A 21,189-nucleotide genomic window follows, 5' to 3' on the forward strand; every position below is an offset into this window, starting at 1 on the left:
CTTTTGCCATTTGAATGAATAGTTTAGATTAAATGGCATTTGCTCGGAGGCACACACATGCAATAACACGCCAGTCTGCAGAAATACGTACAGCTGAACATGGCAAAAGGATGTCTCCCGCCTGCTCTCGCCCCTAAATTTAGGCTGGTTTCATTAGGGAGCTTAGATAAACTCACTGCATATGGCTGTGTGTTGACTGAGAAGAAATAACTACGGCGACTCAAATTTCAAATTCCTGACCACTTGTCCTGAGCTCCCACATGAACGAAGTGTGTGATGACAAAATGTCCATAAATACAGCAGGGAAAGTAATGAGTGTGTTATGGTTATGACCTGGGGAATCATAGGGACATACAAATGTTCCTTCTACACTAATCACTCCAAAATTATCTTGGAGCCAGAGCATAAATTGAACAAAACAAATATTTACACATTTGTAGCCATTGCAGAAGTGATTAAGTGAAATAAATAATTGTCTGCAATGCTAAAGCATGACTTGTACAATGCACAACAAGGTTATTGTGCATTGTACAAGTTATTGTGCACATAAAATTAACCCCATTGTCAATTTTAGAAATTAGATCATGCAAAAAAAAAAAGAACATGAATTAGTGGATTGCCTCAGTCTAGTCATGTTTCTGTCTTGTTTATTCACCCTTGCATCATTAATCTGCACTGTGAATTATTACATTGTACTAAAGGCTTGGATACCGGCTTAGACTCACACATTTTGGTTGTTCGTTGCCATGGCATTCAATCAAAAACAGCAAAGCTAATAATTAGCCCATGAACAGAGTTGAGAAAAGTTACAGCCCAATTAACACAGGCTCCAAATCAGGGGCCACCAACACACTGTTTTAAACCCAGCAACCAGGCTTTTTAACAGTGTTTTTTTCCCAATCAAATGTGTAGGATAAGTGTGCCTCATTAAGAAATTGGACAAGTAGTAAGTTTGGCAGTCTGTTGTGGAACTAAACAATGCACAGGGCAATTATAACAGACCCGGCTATTAAAAAGGTTGCAGATGTGTTTTATGCTTATCATTACAGTCATATTACCGTCTCTTTTCTCCTTCCCCTTAATTTTGACACGGCTGATCGGGTACGGTCCATGGTAGTGCCACTACTGTCTGTAATAAGTACCAGCCCGGCTGTTATTCCAGATGTGTGCTTAGCTCTCTTTATCAATAAACTGAAACAGAACTGATGAGAATGCAGCTAATTAAAATATATTTTCTCAACAGGATGGGATGACGTGTGCGAAGAGAGGGAGGCTTGGCAGACATTGGTGCTTACTTCAGCGGGGAGCCATGACGAGATTAGTTTTATTGTCTGTTTTGGTGCATTTGTATTTTTCAGAGAGCCCTGTTAAATGTATTGTTCACAAGAAGCTTAATCCTCAAGCTGTCACAGCGTAAATAAGGTTTCATTGAAATAGCAATTAAATTGGCTGGCTTTATTCTTGTCTTTATAGATTCATCACCTGAGAAGTGCACTTTTATCAACATTCCATTTAATCAGAAACAAATATTTCTATGCACAGAAAAGTACAGTACAGTATCATCATTGTGCTAGTTGACCAAATAGGTGGCATAGCAAATGAACAAATACTTTGTTAGACAAATATGCAAGCGTTGTTAGAACAGTATAATATGGATACTAGCCATTCCTGTGTGCTATGATTTCTGCTGATGTTTCCCAGACCATAAACTATAAACTACCATTGTAACATAAAGTGAAATGAGGTGTCCCCTTGGCATGTGATTTGGCAATGTGATTTATCTTATGAAATTGGAATATTTTAGTCATATACAGCATACTGTATATATGTCACATGTATCACAATATATCCTTAATTAGGCAACATCTCCCTTATAGGCTACTGAGGAGGATGTTGGAAAAAATATCTTTAAATCATCAATGTTAATGACTAAAACAAGTTCTATGGCTCGTTTGCTACAAAAACAGCGTAAGTGGATTGCCGTCAATGAAAGATTAGTCTGGTCCTAAAGCCATTTACTGGCTGTGAAACCTCTCAAATTTGAACTTGTGTTTTGCTTGGGATACGTTTTTCTGAGGTGTAAAGTCGTATTATTCATATCTGAGCTTTTCCTGGCAGCCACATAAGAACAGTGTTAGGGGACATTTTGAACACACTGGACTGATATCCTTGTTCTTTATTCCATGGCACTACTGTGTAACACAACAAAGAATACTGTAGGGGTTCATTTCTTGGCCCAGGGATTATTAACAGTAACTGTTCTGTACTGTGGATAAAAGCATAAATGCTACACGTGAGATCCCATTGATGCTCAAATTCCAGTGGTACTCAAATGTTTTACTTAAGTAAAAAGTATCAATACCACAATAGAAATACTAGTTTGGTATTCAAAGTTTACTTGAGTAAAAGTAAAAAAGTAGTGGCATCAAAATGTACTTATAGTACCAAAAGTAAATATACTCTTATGCAGAATGTCCAATCTTTTGAAAATAGCAGATCTACAAGCTCACAACGCGTCGCATCGCGACACTTTGTGAGCTTGTAGATCGGCTATTTTCAAATAGCCAAAATATAGTGTACCATATAAGGCTTAAGTGTGCACGTTTTGTAATAATGATCACAGTACCTAATAAGTAACTAACGTTTTCAAATACATGTAGTGGAGTAAAAGTACAATATTTTTTCATCTGAGATGTAGTGCAGTAGAATTAAAAGTATTGGCAATTGGAAATATTCCAGTAAAGTAAAAAAAAATGTACTTGAGTACATGCACTTAGTTACTTTCAACCACTGTCAAATTCTACACTGAATCATGAGGTAAAAAGTTTCAGAGATCAATATATGAGTTTCCCAAGTTTCCTGATAAAAAAAAAAGAAAAAGGGAATAAAGGAAAAAGTTGTATATTTTGTTATCAGGGAAGTGTTTAGATTTTGAAGGAAGGATGTTGACCAACTGAATCAGAGTACAGCAAAATGTGCAAGTATCAGTTCTAAACCAGGAGTATAATACATCACTGTGTGACTATAAATAACAGATTTTCTAACTAAAGCTATTCTTTTTGTCACGTTGTAGCTTTACCTGTCTATTCAGGGACTATTAGTACTTGCACTCCAGGTGAAAGTAATTATCTATCTGGTAAAATAGAAAACTAGCAGTGGTCCCCCGCCCCCCCGGACCATAGTTAAAAACCACAGGTTAAAATGGTCATCCTTGGGAATGCTACTGGCACTGCCACAGATACAGCATAATGACACTGCGTGGGGGACAAATACGGGAACACTGTAGAACCTGTTTGTATTAAGACCTATTCTGAGCTAATTACTTTGACCTGAGGTAGTGTCAGTGGCATTTTCTTTTCAGGTCTATATGCTGTAAAAGCATACGAAAGCATTTAAATTGCTGAAACACTGAGACACTCCTGTAAAACGCCAGGCCAGCTGGACGCAGCTGATTTTACAAGCCAACACTGTGCCGTTAAGTTAAGTGCTGTGCTGAACACTTTAAAATATTTCTTTGTAAAGCCGTGTTGTTTCATGGGGTTGCTTATCATGAGCTTTATATGCAACAAACACAAAGACAAATGAAAAAATAAACTTTTCTGTGGGTTTTTCCTTGTGAAAATGTCAGCCAAGCATGCTTCATTTTAATTTCACACCTAATTGTCACAAACTGGGGGAACACCAAGGAAATAGTTGTGTGGCGTTGCTGTGATCCAGGCTAGATTCCTACATATTGTTGCTGTTGGGCAGATATCTTGTATCTCCATATTTCATCTTTTTGTTGTTTGATAAATGAATGCCATATTTTATACCTCATTGTGTGGCAGTGTCATGGAAAAGTAGCAAAAATAGCCAATCTACAAGCTTTCAGATTGAGCACGTACATGTAGATCCGCTATTTTTGGAAAATGTCCCATCTAAGGACATTTTGCACAATAGGGACGCCGTGTTTACAATGGTTAAGTCTGTCAGTGGGTTTCATAAATATCAAACCAATGTAAAAGATCTTGTGACTAATTAATAGCCACACTGAATTGAACACAAGTTATTTTTCCCATTCCCTGAAAAGTAACGGATGTTTGTGCCCAACAGCGACAATATAATGAATATAACCATGTCTAAAGTGAAGGTAAATAACAACAGGTTGGTAAGCTTCTCTATTATTCAAAAGGAGACATGACATCATACAAAAGGGAATGGAGGAATTGGTCCAATGTTCCATTCATATTTACTGCTGGTTCGCTCACAGTGTTCAGAGGTTTAATTGTGTACAGAGGATATGGTTACTGAGATTAATTTCCAAGTATATGATGTAAAAATGTTGCCTTGCCAGCAAATGACCACTCTCAATGACTAATTATAACAACGCCTTGCCAAGAATTGAGTGAAATGGGTAGCAGCGTGTTGTGTTCTATGTCAGTGGTTTTCAAACTTTTTGTACCCAAGGCACACCAAAGGGCAAGTAAAAATCTCAAGGCACACCTGTATTCATATCCATGCAAAATAGCCTCTATAATAGGGGTTCGGAACCACTTCTGGATCAGGACCCACTTGAAAATATTGCAAACGTTCGTGGGCACCAGCCATCTGAACACTTAACACGGCAGCCAGCCAGCTACCGTGTTAACCCATTCAATCCGGTAACGTATCTGTCATTTTAGATTTCTTTGGGCTATTCAAAAATAGCAGATATACAAGCTCGTAGTGCAGCACCGAGTGCCGCACATTGAGCATTTGTAACTCAACTCTTTGCTTTCTGGGGGTCCCTGGAACAAAGTATTTTACAAACGTTTGCTTTAAAAAATATATATTCAAAGATCTGCACAAATATTCACGATTTTTCTAAAATAGCAGATCTACAACTACAAGCTATCAGCTTGTATATCTGCTATTTTTGATATAGCCAAAGAAATCTAAAATGACAGAGATGCGTTCCAGGATTGAATGGGTTAATTTGTCAGAAGGGTGCATTTTCAGAGCATGTTTATTTTAAAGATCAATCAATCGATTACGTTCTGGCTTGGATCAGTGAGAGTCACTGATGGTTGTTTAACCCATAGACTGTAAAAAAGAATGGACAAAGCCACAACATTGGTTTCTACAGACCTTAAATGAAGCCGATTTCAAATCCGCCATCTTTCTATATCGCATCATATTGCGTCATATCCTGCGCAATGCAACAAGACCAATATTGGTTGGGTAGCTTGTCAATCAAGAGCGGGGGCGGGGAATGAATGCTATTGGTTGTGTAGCTTGTCAATCGAATCATCCCGCCCCTCCTAAAGCATACCCTACTTTATCGTCAATTTTAAAATAAATGGGACCATAATTTAATTTTATTAATTCAAAAACACATATCATTATGATTGAAATAAGACTTTAAACTAGCGACTGGAAGCATATAGTATTTATGACAATATTTATGAAGGTAAGAAAATCAAGTCTAAAGTTAGTCAAAAACTCACCCACTTGCATTGAGAGAAATTCTTTCTGACACCAGCAGCGGTAAAACAGCGAAACTACAGGCCATTCATATGAACTGTCACTTTTACTCACTTCCTATATAGACTCAATTTACAACTCTCAAGCTAGTCCGTTGGTTTAACCATATGAACCCTAGTGTCCCTATTCTGGGCATGTCATGTCATCTACAACACAAGTTGTGAGCTATTAGGGAGGCTATTTTCTGCGAAGAGATTTGGTTTAGAGGGTAGAAAGGAGGGAACCAAGTACATACCTATTACTTTACCCCTGAGGGACCTCAGTCAAGCAGACAAGGGTATACTTTAAGTGGTTAAATGCAAAATATTTTAATTAACTTTAACATACTGTAGAGCCTTTTCTTATTTTTCTCCTCCAATCTACAGTAGGTGGTTTGGGTCCAAAAGCGTGTTGTGAAATGTTCTCGCAAGGTTGTAAACAAAGAAAAACATTAACCAACTAATTTTGTGATGGAGCTCGTCAGAGAAAAATTCCCATGCAGTGAGTGAGTTCATAACATCCACAACACCAGTGAGAATGACAGAAGGAGCTTTTAATGGAACAGAACCAAGAATAAACAAGTAGTTTAAGTATTAATACAGAGTTTTACGACCACCTAGCTTACAGTAGAGCTTAGATTGTTATGCTCAAATGAACCATTTTACCTATGATACAGAGTTGTGCGATACTGTTTAATAGGAGCAATGCTTCACTGTTATTTTTAATGCCTTCATGGTGATAAAAAAGTAACAAATAGTTTGATTTTGATTTGGCAAGTTTGTATGACAGGGAGTTCCCACTAGCTCAACCCCCACCCTCCCACCTCCCTCTATGTAAGCCAGAGAATATAAAACAAATCAAGTTGTATAACGATAATTTCTAAGCTGTTGCATGAGAGCTGCCTTGGATTGGCAAAGGAAAAATGTCTCATCTTACCATAATAAGCACAAATATTCCCTCCACCGTAAATATGAACATAAGCAACGTGTCAATTTTGTCAGAGAGCATTTCACAACTCTTCACTTCACCATAGCTTTTACATATTATGCATTTTCCATCTCTCTGTTTTACCATGAAGGATGGTTAACCCTTTAAGGCCGGGAAGGGAACGCATGTGTGTCATTTTAAGATTTCTTTGGCTATTCAAAAATAGCAGATACACAAGCTCATAGCGCGGCACCGAGTGCCGCGCTATGAGCTTGTAGATCTGCTATTTTTAGAAAAATCTTGAACATTTCTGCAAATCATTTTTAACTAAAATCTTTGCTTCTGGGGGGTCCCTGGAACAAAATATTTTTAAGATGGGAGGGGGTCCGTGGACAAATACATATTATTTTGGGGGTCCTTGACATGAAAGAAGTTTGAAAACCATTGAAAATATTGCAACATAAGTAAAAAAAAAAAAAAAAAAAAAACTTTAGGAAAAAAAAAACTTAAGATTTAGAAGACATTTGTAAAATCCCCAGAAGCAAAGATTTGAGTTAAAAACTTTCACTTTAAAAAAGTATATATATATTCAAACTAAAGATTTGCACACATTTTCACGATTTTTCAAAAATAGCCAAAGAAATCTTAAAATGACACAGATGCGTTCCCGGTCTTAAAGGGTTAAGGCACAGTAGCACTGCTGGAGCATATCATGAGTTACAGTATGCACACACAACAACCCCTACACCTTGGATTCAAGTAACCTGTCCTTTTGAATTGTTTCGAGAGGATTCTGTGGTGGTGTTTGGTTTGGATGGACTAAACTTTTCTCAGGTTTTTGACAGCTTTGATTGATGAACTTCTTGGATATTCAATTTCCAGTTAATTAGGAGGTATTATTGAGACCTTTTTTCACAGTTAGAAGGATGGAAAATCGTCTGTCCAGTTTTCCACTCAGTTACCTTATATACAGCATTTATGTCAATCTCTTTGTCCTCTATCGGCAATCTGCTCCATCCTTCCAATTCATCCTTCATTCTCTATCAATCACTTGTTAGAATTTCATAAACTTTTGCCAAGCTCTAGTCTTGGTTACATGACTATTACATTTTGAGTAGCCTACCTATTGTTTTTAACCTCAGATATCCAAATAAGATTATAGGATTTCCAAGAAAATAAAATTAAACATTCGTTGTTCGGAAGTTTTACTGTCACCTGTCATCGTTTGTGGCTCTGTGTAATTACCAATGACAGAGAACCATAAACCACTTGGCACCGTTCCCTTTCAAGATGTTATTGTATGCTCAAACTTATACCACAAAACTGAAGGATTTATAAAGTGAGACAGACGGATAGGGATGGGTTTATGTTTGAACTCGGCTCCCGCCGAGAGAGCACACCACAGGAAAGTTACACTGTAAAATACCTGATACACCAAAGTGTTGGCCAATAAAACGGCAATTTGTCATTTTGCGTACTTCACGGTTCTTTTGTATGCCACAGCGTTTGAGACACGCTCGTCTGGGACTTTTTGATAGCAGGGAAATGCTAGATATCATTACCTCAACAACTTCTTCAGTCAGATAATATCATGGTATATTAAATCTTATTTTTCTTTCTCTCATAAATGTCGATTGTGTTTATAGCCTGTCGTATTTAGGGACACCTAAACAGATATGCTTTCCCAAAGAAAACACTTTACCTCAATTAGAAGACGTAAATACTGGATTCTATGAGGAGTTCTTTGAGACACAGGCCTTTAAGTCATTCTTTTTTTCTTCCTTATAGTAGTGGAAATGGGAAAATACCTTTGCCATATGTTACAAATCAAATGGAAATGATGGAATTAAAATGAAATAAGGCACCAAGATAACTATTTAATTGGCGCAGTGGTAGCAACCAAAATGAAATCCAAGAATAAAATCATCTGTATTTTCTTCACCAACAAGACTATTGCATGACCATCACATTTCTTTTCTTCCCCACCGGAGGGTTCGAGGGAGTTATTTCATGCCTATTATCTTACTGTACCACCTGGCGCCTTACAGTGGAGTAAAAGTGTGGGAGTGTTGATACAAACTATTTCTATGAACTGTTAGGAGGGAGTACCAAAATTCAAATGGATCTCAGTAATCTTACCTACTGTATCCACTCTCCTCACGAACCACTGCATAGAATGTCAACACTGAGAAGATCACATACTGTAGCACATTTGATGTAAATGGTAAATGGTAAATGGTGCATTTATATAGCGCTTTTATCCAAATCGCTTTACATTGATTGTGCCATTCACCCATTCACACACACATTCATACACCGATGGCGGAGGAAACCATGCAAGGCACCAACCTGCTCATCGGGAGCAATTAGGGTTTCAGCATCTTGCTCAAGGACACTTCGACACTAACTCTGGGGGAGCGCCCCAGCCCGGGATCGAACTGGGAACCTTGCGGTTTCCAGTTCACTCTACCCGGCCACTCTACCTCTGAGCCACTGCCGCCCAATGTTTCATGTGTAATAGCTTTCCATTAATATAACAATATAAACATTGCCCACACCAGCATCTCTTGTTCTACTTCGGTTCCTAAGGTATGGTTGATTATGTAATTTTAAAGAGATAGTTCAGCCCCAAAACCACAATGACTTTTTCTATCGATTAGTCACCCCATGGAGACTCGAATTCATTCAAAGATATCCATGAATTCAAGTCTCACCTTGTTGTGACCTTGACACATTTTTATCATGTTTATGTTTTACTAAGGGATATGAAATGAAAGTGTCATACAGAAGTAGCAAAATTAGCATTAGCTATTTCTGAAGAATTCTGAGATTTTTAACATTAAATAATATTTTTTTAACGTTAAGAAAATCTTCGCCTACATGCCCAGAACAGGGATGCCAGGTTCAAAGTGTTTAAGACTGTGTGTGGGTTTTAATGAAGTTCAGGAGTAGAGACCACCCTCTGCTTATCATGGCCACTCCCCGTTCTCAATCGCTTCCCTATCTACCACAGCTGCTTTCACTCATTAGCCACTCCCCATTCACAATCACCCGCATCCACTACACCTGGCTCCACTCACCACAACCAATCCTTGTTGCAATCACCATAGTATAAATACACCTGCGATCTCTGAATTATCTTGTAATTTCTGCTTCACGACAGACCAAACATGGGTTGTGAGTAGTGTACTGCACTTGTAGAGCGGCTATTTCAGCTATTCATTGCTTTCAAGTTTGTCGTCCTCCTCCACAACAACCTTCTCTTTCCTCCTCGATTCTCGCTCTTCTTCCTTCGGTCTCTACTTCTCTAGGAATCCAGGGGGGGGTAGTCACGGAGCAGAGACGACCGACCGCTCCCCGAGTAGAGCAACGATGGCCGTCAGCTCCTGAGACTACTCCCCCACCCTGAGTTTCACCCTACCTTTGGTTCCTCATCCCGTTCCACATTAATCTAAATTACGTTTCAATAAATTGTTAAACTTAAGTAGAGGTGTGGTCTCTTACTAGTCAATACATATTTAACCAAGGAAAGTATCTAACCATTTCCTGAAAAGTATCAGTTTTGAAGGTTTGAAGGTTTCCACCCAACAGCGATGATATACTGTGTATATGGTCAGAACATTCCATGACCCACGTTCAAGAAGTCCAAACCCACTGATTAGAGGGGATTTTAGTGGTGTTTCCCTTCCACTCTGCTCAAGATACCGACACCCAAATAAAGTATGTTATGAAGAAAGATCTGATTAATCAAAATAGTTCACTCACCAATACTCACTTCTTCATGCACATTAAACTAAAAGTTACAAATTCTTTTTTTGTATTTTAATGAATAAAATATTATTTTAACCAATCTGTATGGTAGATTATTTTGATACAATACACTGTACACCTGCAGTGGTTGCAGGTGGTCTCCCTACTCTTCCACTGAAAACTGTAGACGCTGGTGTCAGGTAGGACCCCTACTGGTACACAGTGTCAATAAAGTTATCTGCAGCAGACGGCACACCGGATTGGACACTAGATGTGCCGCTATCTTTATTGTAGTTTGGTGGATGTAGTTATTGTGTAGTTCTCCTTTGGGAGAGGAATGCAAAATACATAAAACACATGAATTGTAGCTTTAACCACGTAAACCCTGGTATACTTAGTTGACAACACTAATACTGATACTACGGCACATACATGGGGTTACATTCGTTCTATTGTTATGCCACCAAAATGTGGAATGCCCTACCAACAGCCATCAAAAAGTGTGACTCCTTACTCGCCTTCAGAACCGCCGTAACAGGGCAGCTGTCTGCAATTTGCAACTGGTCCTAGACAAGTCTTCTAAGCTTGTCACCAGAAATGACCCCCCCCCCCCCCCCACACACATTTTTTTCTGTACATAATAATTGTATTGCTCCTATGTTGATGATTTCTTGTATGTTATTGTAAGTCCTTAAATGTCTTGATGAATTGAATACAAAGGACCACAATGGAAACAGAAAAGTCCTTTTTGTTTTGTCCGTTTAGCATCATTGTACCACTGTACTTTTGGCAGACTGTTACGTATCTTTCCACTCAAACAGAGAGCGTCTCCTTCCCAAACCCCAATGGTTCTAATCAGCCCCCCGCCCACAGGAGTGGCCCAATTCACTCACAACTTGCTACAAAAATCGCTCATGAAAAAATATATAATCTCCTACATTCCATTTTCCACCTTCACATCTGTCTCCTTCTCTAATAATCAAAAAGTGCTATATATTTCATCTCGCACTTTACTTCCGGATGGTTCGTTTTGCACCTTTTTTGGCCACATCGGTCACGGGAAAGAAATAAGCGCTGCCGTGGTCTATGGAAACGAGCCCAAAAGTGCACCCAAATGAGCCCAAAATCGCTTATACAAACAGTCAGACCTGGCAACGCAGCCTACGCCAATCATGTGTGACAGATCTACAAGCTATGGGGCAGTGACGCCACCGTATCTTAGCAACAACGACAGCGCTCACTCTCATTGGTCGTGTCATGCCAGGAGCAGTCTCCAGACAATGGCATCGCAGAGAGCTCGCTGTAGCCATCAGATCACATTCAGTCGCAGCAACGACGGACAGGGAGCTGTGATAGTGGCATGTAGCTAACGCTAACGTGGTTGTCATGCCTGCAGCGGCTGTGCAATCACTTTGTCAACAATGCACGTTCGTGTGGTGAATGTCAATATTGCTGCTCAGTTAGTCCATTGTAGATGGTGTATGTTTGTGTGTGTCTTCTGGAGAACTATGTAGCTCCACAGCAACTACAGTAACTAACGTAATGGCAGGACCGCCCCGTGCAACGCATGTTAGGCTGCATTATGGTCATGTAGTAATTTCAGATAATTTCGCTCCAATTACAGCAGTGCTTATCAACCCTTTCAGGCCGCCCCCCCCCCCCCAATAAACGTAAATGATCTGGCCACCCCCCCATTTTGTTTGACTCCATTCCACAAGTAAATATTGTGAAAATAGCACATCTACAAGCTCGAAACGCCTCACGTTGACAGGCTTTGTAAGCTTGTAGATCGGCTATTTTCTACATGATTACCTCTTTATTAGATTATTTGACAATGTGGCCAATGTTTTTATAGTATAGTTTGTTGACTACTTTTGTTGCAGAAATGGTAATTTCCTTTACTTTCGTTTTTTTATTGTCTCCGCCAGGCCGAAAGGCATGGCGCAAGACCTGTCCGTCCGTCTGTGATAGCTAATCTCTCACATCGTTGACTTGATCGCAGCGAAACTGTGCACACACACTCCCTGGATGCCAATTCAGAACCTCTGCCCTATTTCTTTCACATGGCCCTGTTACAGTGCCACCAGGAGGCCGCTTTTTCCTAAACACCTTTTCTCACAGTACTCCTACATATTTTGCCCAAACATCACGCAAATCGGTACACAGTATCTCCACAGTCATTAAAAAAAAAGCCCTTTCAGATTTTTAATATTCCATCCTGATTGGCTAAAATGGCTTCCAAAGTCTGCAGGACTGCTCCGTTTGGACCAAAATGCCTCACATTATGAACACAGCATGCACTTTCCGTGCAACTTTGCACCCACATTCCCACTATGCCGAGGAAGAAATTCCACTTGAGATTTCTCTAATCAGCCTCATGGTGGCGCTATAACAGCCCGATGTGGAGAGTCAGTGAGAGCTGGATACACGAGGTAAAATGTGTCAAAAGGAGTCTGGACGGCTGTCGATAAATGAACACATGACGTCGGTGGGAGAGGAGATATTGTGTCTTTTGGACAAACAGCAGCGTGGTGCTGATGTTTGTTGTGTGAAGCAGCTTAATGTCAGAGTGTTTGTGTTGGAGCGTCTCAGTGCGGCTGCAGAGTTCATGTGCAACCTCTTCCAGAGAGAGACAGAGACACTAGAAACTCTGCTGGAGAAAAAAAAAACACTGCTGGGCATTGACTTTCATATGGACATTGATCTACACACTGCAGGTATATCTGCTACACACACAACATCAAACTACACACTACAGGTATGATGCAGCGTTTGCATTCCAGCCTGCATGCCAGCGTAGTTCCCATATGGTTTCAAGGTGGGCTAAACCATATGGACCCCATGTCAGCAATGTCAGCGGCATCCACTTCAGTCCCAACTGCGATGCCCATGCAGGCTATAAGTAGCTTCTACCTGGCCCTTAGGTGGGCCCCAACTAGCCATGTTTATGTGGGACCAAGGCGGGTCCTAACTGGGTTTGCCCATGCAGGCTTTAACTGGGTTCTACCTGGGCCCTAGGTGTACCCTAACCAACCAGAGTGCAGTGCCCATCGCTCCAATTGTTGTGACGTCAGGGCTCTCAATACTGCACATTGGTGGAGGAGGAGGGGCCGCAGGGCGACCGCACACATCGCTGAACCAATGGTAGCCCACGGATGTTTCCTCTGGGGATTTACAATCTGCCCCTCTATGCCACATATCATCCGCACTACAGGGTCTTCACTGACCGAGCCACGGCCCCACTGGCCCTCAGGACGCTACGCCACTTATATGAGCTGCCAAGTGGCCGCGGGCGCTACGTGGGCGTGGCCGCGGGCTAGACGCGAGCCCCCGCGTAGCGGGGGCGAGCTTCTAGTTCAATCAATCAATCAAAAATAACACTAACGCAAATAATTTAAACAGTGATTTGAGATAATTGAATGTGTCTATTGAAATGTTGTATTTTATTGGCTGCTTTAAAAAGCTTTTCTGTACCTTTTACCTAATGTTTTTTTAATGCTGAATACTGCTGCAGAAAAATCCAATAAACAAAGTTAAAAAAAAAAAAACAGTGATTTGAAATATCACTGCTGTATCCAGCATGTGTAGCAGATCACAGATTTCTTTCAGAGAAATTACAACTATGAAGTATAAATCACCTTCAAGGTTTCATAATCAAGGAAAACATTCATAGAGCCAAAGTATCTCAGAAGATACTACAATTCTTTGCAGCATAATGCCACTGCTGAACAAAGCTAGGAACCAAGGTAAGACAGGGCTCTACTTCCTGCTATTGTGTGCTGACCTGTTGTTGTTGTTGTTGTTGTTGTTGTTGTTGTTGTTGTTGTTGTTATGGCATCAGTATTAATGTGTGCCCAGTAGCTGTTTGATTTAGGGCTGTTCATGTACTGTAGCTGCTATAACTATTGCTATTGTTTTCTTGCATTGATGTATTTGAATTTGCCTGTACAGCACTTTGGTTCAGCTTGCCTGTTTGTTAATGTGCTATATAAATAAAGCTTGATTTGATTTGATTTGATAACAGGAAGAAACAGCTCAGAATCAATGTACTGTATCATACTGGATTGGACACTAGATGTGCCACCATCTTTATTGTAGTTTGGTGGTTGTAGTTATTGTAGTTTGGTGGTTGTATTCTCCTTCGGGAGAGGGAGGCAAAATACATAATCACATGGATTGTAGCTTTAACGACATAAACCCTAGTATACTTAGTTGACTGGGGTCCCCCAGGGGTAGTGGTCTCCTCCTTTTTTCCCCTCTACACCAAATCTCTTCACTGACAACAGCCAATCTACAAGCTCACAAATTGGGTTGGGAACTTGTAGATCTGCTATGTTTTGCCAAATGTTCACGTACAGTATGTTCACTGAATGTACACCTATTATGACATGCCCAGAATATAGGGACACTGGGGTTCATGTGGTTAAAGAAGCATGAACATATTCACCAGTACTACCGTGGCACAGCCTATAGGAAAATAAAGAAATCATTCAGCTTAGCCTAAACACAGGCACATATAGTAGCACGGGCACATAAACAATGTGAAGCTGTAAACGTCGCACTATTTCAATCAGGGCTTTGTAGACATAACATAAATGGGAACGCTTCCGGTAACTGGGCAGGGTCTCCCTGACTGCTGAGGAGCCAATACTTTAATCTGTCAAGTTTAATCTATAAGATAGGCCGCTTAAGCCCCACTGCTTGCCTCCTTATTGTGATGAAAGACTACTTAGCACAACACTTAACCACATGAACCCTAGCGTCCCTACTAGGCTGGGCATGTCATAATAAGCAAACTTTCAGTGAAAATTGCAGATCTACAAGTTCATAACGTATCACAACATGACACGTTGTGAGCTTGGAGATCGGCGATTTGGTGTAGAGGGGGAAAAAGGAGAGGGACAGACCCCTGGGTGCCCCTCTGGTAAACGAAGTATAGAGGGTTTAAGTGATTAATTGATGCACACCTTCCTCTGTCCATTTCTCAATCCGTTTCCTCCCTGCAACTGAAATGGTGAGAAAACGCTATATGCACAGCACACCAATGCCAGTATAGTGTTATGTGTCTGTTAATCTATCTACCTCTCTGATATTTGTGTATATCAACAGAAATAATGAAATGGTCATGTGAGAGGGCCCTCAAATCTGAGTGCTATCATCTTTGACTGGCTGTAAAATCAGGGTACAGTACATCCATGCATTTCTTATTCACGATGAGCTGAGCTCATTGGGAAGTAATAGTCGCGCACCAAAAATAGCAGATCTGCAATCTCACAACATGGGGTGTTGCGATGCGTTGAATTGTGAAGTTGTACAGTAGATCGGATGTTTTGGGTATGCGACACCAGTGTGCAACTAAGTATAATTCAGGCTTAAAACACGTAAGCCCTACAGTATGTATAACGGGTCACATGATGTGTTGTGAACTTGTACTGCAGATTGTCTATTTTAGCTTATTACAGGAAAAAAATATATGCTTGAATATTTGCTCAAAATACGGATTCCAGGGATAGTGTGGTTAAATACAGCCCTATGTTCCCTCAAAAGTAACACTAACCCCAACCCTTATAACCTCTAACTCCGAGCTTTACCCTAAACTGAAGGACCATAGGGCTGAGGGAACATAGACCCCTAAATACATGTATTATCTCTCCATGTTATACTGTACTATGACCATGTTAACCAATTAAACGCGGATATACTTCGTTAACCGGGGTCCCCCAGGGTCTATACTTTGTCCCCTCCTTTTTTCCCCTCTACAACAAATCTCTTTGCCAAAAATAGCAGATATACTGTACAAGCTCCCGACATGTTGTAAGTTTGCAGATCAGCTATGCTGGCAGAATATTGACCTAGGGACGTTAGGGTTAGGGTTAAAGTGTGGTTAAAGCTCAGAACATTATAACACAGCAAGTCATCAGGAAGTCTTTAACATTCCTGGAAAGTCACTCACCCCACTAAATCCATGCCGTGACCCTTGGCCACAGTAAACTTTTCAATGTCACCCCCGGTGGATGAATAAGTGGTTGTGGACATGTGCAGCCACCACAATGTATCATATCATTGTTGATGTCGTTCAAAGCATTCGTTAAGTTTCACGGTTTAATCATTTTCAACCTAATCTCTCAAGACAGATCCTCAACCTGATATCCTTATTTCAGGCGTGTCATTATAGTACATTAAAAAAAAAAACTTAGCGGAAATAGCAGATCTACAAGCTTGTAGATAGTCTAGCTTCTCTATTTTTGAAATAGGGCTTAAGTGGTTAATGCAAAGAAATAACATACAACAACCAATTGTCCGTCCATTGTTTGACCATACTCTCCATAGCCAGCGACCTGCTTCTTAAAATGCTAATGATGCTTAACGGCAAAACATCAAATTCTAGCATGAGTATTATACTCTGATTGTGAAAAGTTTGTCCATACTGTATATACAATCTTTTTAAAAGCTTAATTTGGCAAAGATGAATAGCTTTTGTGTTTTGTTTGTGTGATTTACAGCAGTTCCCAAACTTTTCAGTGCCACTTCCGCAACCCCCCAAAATAATCAAATTTGAACTGGGGACCCCCCCACCCTGATAAGCACTTGGAATATAGTAATTGAAGCATTCCATTTTGTTTGACTCGGTTCCACAGATAAAGATTGTGAAATAGCCGATCTACAAGCTCAACGCCTTGCAACTTTCCCCTCTTTCTTATATTATTTGACAATTTGGCCAATGTTTGACCCCTGGGGGTCTCTCGACCTTTTAGCATCATTGAATAATCATTGTATAATCGTACCACTGTACTATTTGCAAACTGTTAAAGTATTCAATCAAAACAACTGTCGTCAGTGTTCAACTCGACTGGTTCTGTGTGAAGATCTGTGGTACTCCATGGCTCAGCCAATAATGCAAATAATCCATACCGTGATTCGAAATAAAAAGCTACAAAACATTATATATCATGTACTGTTATGTGTAGCAGAGCATATCTCGATCCTCAGATTTCTCACAGAGAAATTACAACCACGAAGTAAATCACCTTCTTGGTTTCATAATCAAGGAAAATATTCATAGAGCCAAAGTGTCTCAGAAGATACTACACTTGCTTGCAGCATTATGCATTTAATATGGGCTCCACTGCTGAACAAAGCTAGGAATCAAAGTAAGACAGGGCTCTACTTCCTGGCTGCTACTGTGTGCTGCTGTTGTTATGGCATCAGAAGGTATTAATGTGTGCCCAGTAGCTGTTTGATTTAGGGCTGTTCATGTACTGTAGCTGCTAAAACAGAAGGAAACAGGTCAGAATCAATGTATTGTGTGCCAGAAGGCATCAGTAGAGAACTAATAGTGACCATAGGAATGGAGAATCAAGTCTCCTGACTGCATGCAAAAATCTGGGAAACAAAATGGAAACTATTAAGGTGGCGTTGAGCAATTCAAACATTAACCACATGAACCTTAGCATCCCTATTCTGGGCATGGGCGAATATTCTGCAAAAGAAGGCATACATTCTCCAAAAATAGGTGAACATTCGGCATAAATAGCGTTGCGAAACATTATGAACTTGTAGATTGGCTATTGTTGTATTATTAACATATGAAAGTATATAGGGTTTAAGCGGTTAACCATTACCTGACCACAACGGGGTGGGGTTTCACAACCCCGCAAACTCGTATGACATATAGTCAGTTCCTCTGAGTTAGCTGATAAGTGGCTGATCATAAAAGCGGTTGTCCTGGGCAGCTCCCAGATAAATGTGTGTAACCATGTGAATAGGAGGGAACGCTATTCAAATACGTTGCCAAAGGGAAGAACAATATTCAAGATATAATTTCAAAACTTAACCAAATTACATGTTAACAACTAAAAGAATGCAAGTGTCAAAGGCACAGCACAGCCATTGTACAAATGCAGATTCTCATTACTATGTCACATTCTTATCATTAATGAATAATGGTTTTGTTTAACTTAACTACGCTTCAAGAGAGGAATCCATCTGCAGGTCTCATTACAAGGGGTATTCGAAGTAACTAAAAACCGCCACAGCATCGTAAGCGAGGCAATGGACTTGTAGAATCAACTGTCGGGGTTTAGAATTATATCACCTCTGAAGAAATCGAACCATAGCTTTGTTTACTTTGGCCTGAGAGCGTGTTCCCCTGTACTACTGCCATGTAATGTGCTAACACCTATGTAAAGTCGTGTGAAGTGATCTGGGGGCCATATGTGAAATCTGCAAAACCTTTCATGGCACAGTATGATTTAATGAAAGGTTTGACTTTCCCTAAATTAATTTTCAACAAATGTGACGAATGGCTGCATTGCCAAATATCAATTCAGATAATAAGTCATCACATCTGTGTGCTAGATTGGGCTGCTTTTGAATGTCATCCATGCATTTGCACGCAATTTCTTCTCTTGCAGGTGCTACATTGCCACGTACACAGGAACTGTTTTATGTACAGTAGAACATTATTGCGTGAGTACACTCCAAACTGCTGAGAGCGTGGCCATGATTGGGAATGTATGGGCTGTAGTTAAAATGTGTCTAATTTAAAAACATTTAAACATGATTTTTATCTTTATTCATTTTTTTTTATCTATACCCATTAATCTATCTAGCCATTTATCCTCCTATTCGCTCCACAGTCATATCTCATTCACAAACAGGAGTACACTTTGCAATGAGGATCCTGCGTGAGGAGTTACATGGGAGTAAGATTTGCAGTAATTATCGGTTCAAGCACTACAGCACATATCAGTAAGCCAGGTAGAATCCAAGCTGGAGAGCTCCAGCTGTTCCTGGTTAATGATGAATATACAGGTACTGCTCAATGGAATGCCAAGCAGCAGTCAGGGAGGTAGTAATTACCAGGGCTTAACAACAATATACACTGGCACTGGTTCACACTCTGTAAAATATCCTAATATTTACTTGATTATTTCCATGGTTTCTTTTGTAAATTACTGCCCTCCTCCCCACATCTCCTCTCTCTATCTGACCTCCCAAGAGAGGTTTGTTATTTCACAGTTGCTGCTCTCCTACGTCTCCTACCTTTGATTCCAAATGTCACCCCTGAGCAACCCTGCCCTTTGGCCCCCGTGCAGTAAATTCTTTGCTAGCTCAGGTACCTCGGCCCCTGTGCTCCTGTGGGACCTGTCCAGCGCCTTAATTGCTTATCATCATCTGCGTACCGACGTTTCATGGCATTGCAATTGGTGTGTCGTATAAATTTGTGGGCCCTACGTTGGGCTTGGCCGGGGTTCCAGTGCCAAGGAATATACGAGAGTCTTTGTGGCCTCCTTGTGTGTCTTGGACACAAACGCCGTAGTCATGAAGAATAGCGCTGGTTGGGTTAAGGGCTCTGTGAACCAGAGCAGTAGTCTGAGTTTGAGTACTTGTCATCTGACTGACTTGTAAAAAATATATGTATAAAAAATAAGCCACTTTGCAGTGCACTGGAATGAAAGCGAATTAAAATGGTCTGCAAGATAAAACTTTACTGTCTGCATTTGTGTAAATTTACCCTTAGGTTCAGTGTGATTAATTAGAAAAGCAAACAAAACAGTCAAAGAAAAACAGTGCCAAAGCAATTGCACAGCACTGCAGTACTTTTGTACATGGGGAAATACGCAACCATTTCTACAAGGTATACCAAATGTTGAAATATTTGATATTTTCATCTTCTTGGGGGGGGTCGCTGCATTAAATCTTTCTTTAATTGTGTGTATCTTGAACATGTAAGGTGTATAAGCTTAGATCAACTAAACACCACGATGACCGGCAGCATCCCGTTACTGCTTTTACGGTAGCTAAATTGATCAGTAAAAGGACAACACTGCATACTAGTTTTTCTACCCTATTTGGTACATTCAGATTGTATCATGGTTTAGAAGCCCTGCTCACCATACTAACAAATAAATACAGAGTCAGGGCTTTGGCCCGTCAACACTTCAATGTTCTACAGCATTGTTCCCATAATCCCATTCCCCAGACCACATGCTCTTTTCCTGGGAGCCCCGGTGCTGCTGGCGTGTGGTCCCAATCAAAATGGGCCCGAGCTGCAACTCTGGGGTCCTCCAGTCAGCGAAGCCAAGCCATTGGCCCTACTACATTCAGAGTGCTTGTTTGCTGTTCCTGTGCTGTCTTTCTGTCGGTCGCCAAACCCTTGGAGCCGACCTTCACGGCCAGACTGCCTTGTTAAAACCAAGACAACTACAAGTGGAAACTACAGGAGGATTGCCTGAAGCAGGGACAACCCCATGTTTCTTAACCACGTTCAACCCCGGTATCCCTAGATTGGGCATGTCATACATTTTATAAAATGGATAATTTTTTTTGCATGAAATAAAAAAGCTGAACTACCAGCTCACAATGACTCACATTTCTTTTAGGAATTCCGGCAGACTCTCTCTCTCTCTCCCTTTTTAAGATAGAAATTGATTGGGCATAGGAGGAAGTATAAAACGCATCTTATAGTTATCATCACTCATTAATTTAGACCTCATTCCTGTATCCTTTTAATATTTTTTAAAGGTTTGCTCAAGCTTAGTCAATTGATTTGCATCCTCATTTCATCACTAAAGTTATTCCATAATTCCACTCCTTTAACTGTGATACAGTGTAGCTTTGAATTTGTTCTTATTGATCGTTTATCTAATATATTTTCCTCTAAAGGTCATGTTTACTTTCTCTCCATTGGAACAACCTTTGGATACTGTTTGCAATATTTTTTACTTTATACATGAACTGAATAGTTTTTAAGTCAACCAAGTCCTGTTAAGCGGTTATGTTTACAATCCTTATTGATCTTTGATGAAGAATAGAAATTGGGTTTGTGTCTGTGTTATGTGTTGCCCCACACCTCCACACAGTAGGTAATACGGTACAAGGTGTATAATGATGATTGGTTTATAAGATCTTTTACTTTACTGTATATAAGATTGCAATTTATCTAGATATTTTAGATTTGATAGACTTCCAGCATAGTTTATTGTTTATCTATAATTACTCCAAGAAATGTTTCTTGGAGTCTTTCCA

The sequence above is a fragment of the Gymnoscopelus microlampas genome, assembly GCF_963454915.1.
Source record: "Gymnoscopelus microlampas genome assembly, chromosome: 18".
NCBI classification, from domain to species: Eukaryota; Metazoa; Chordata; class Actinopteri; order Myctophiformes; family Myctophidae; genus Gymnoscopelus; species Gymnoscopelus microlampas.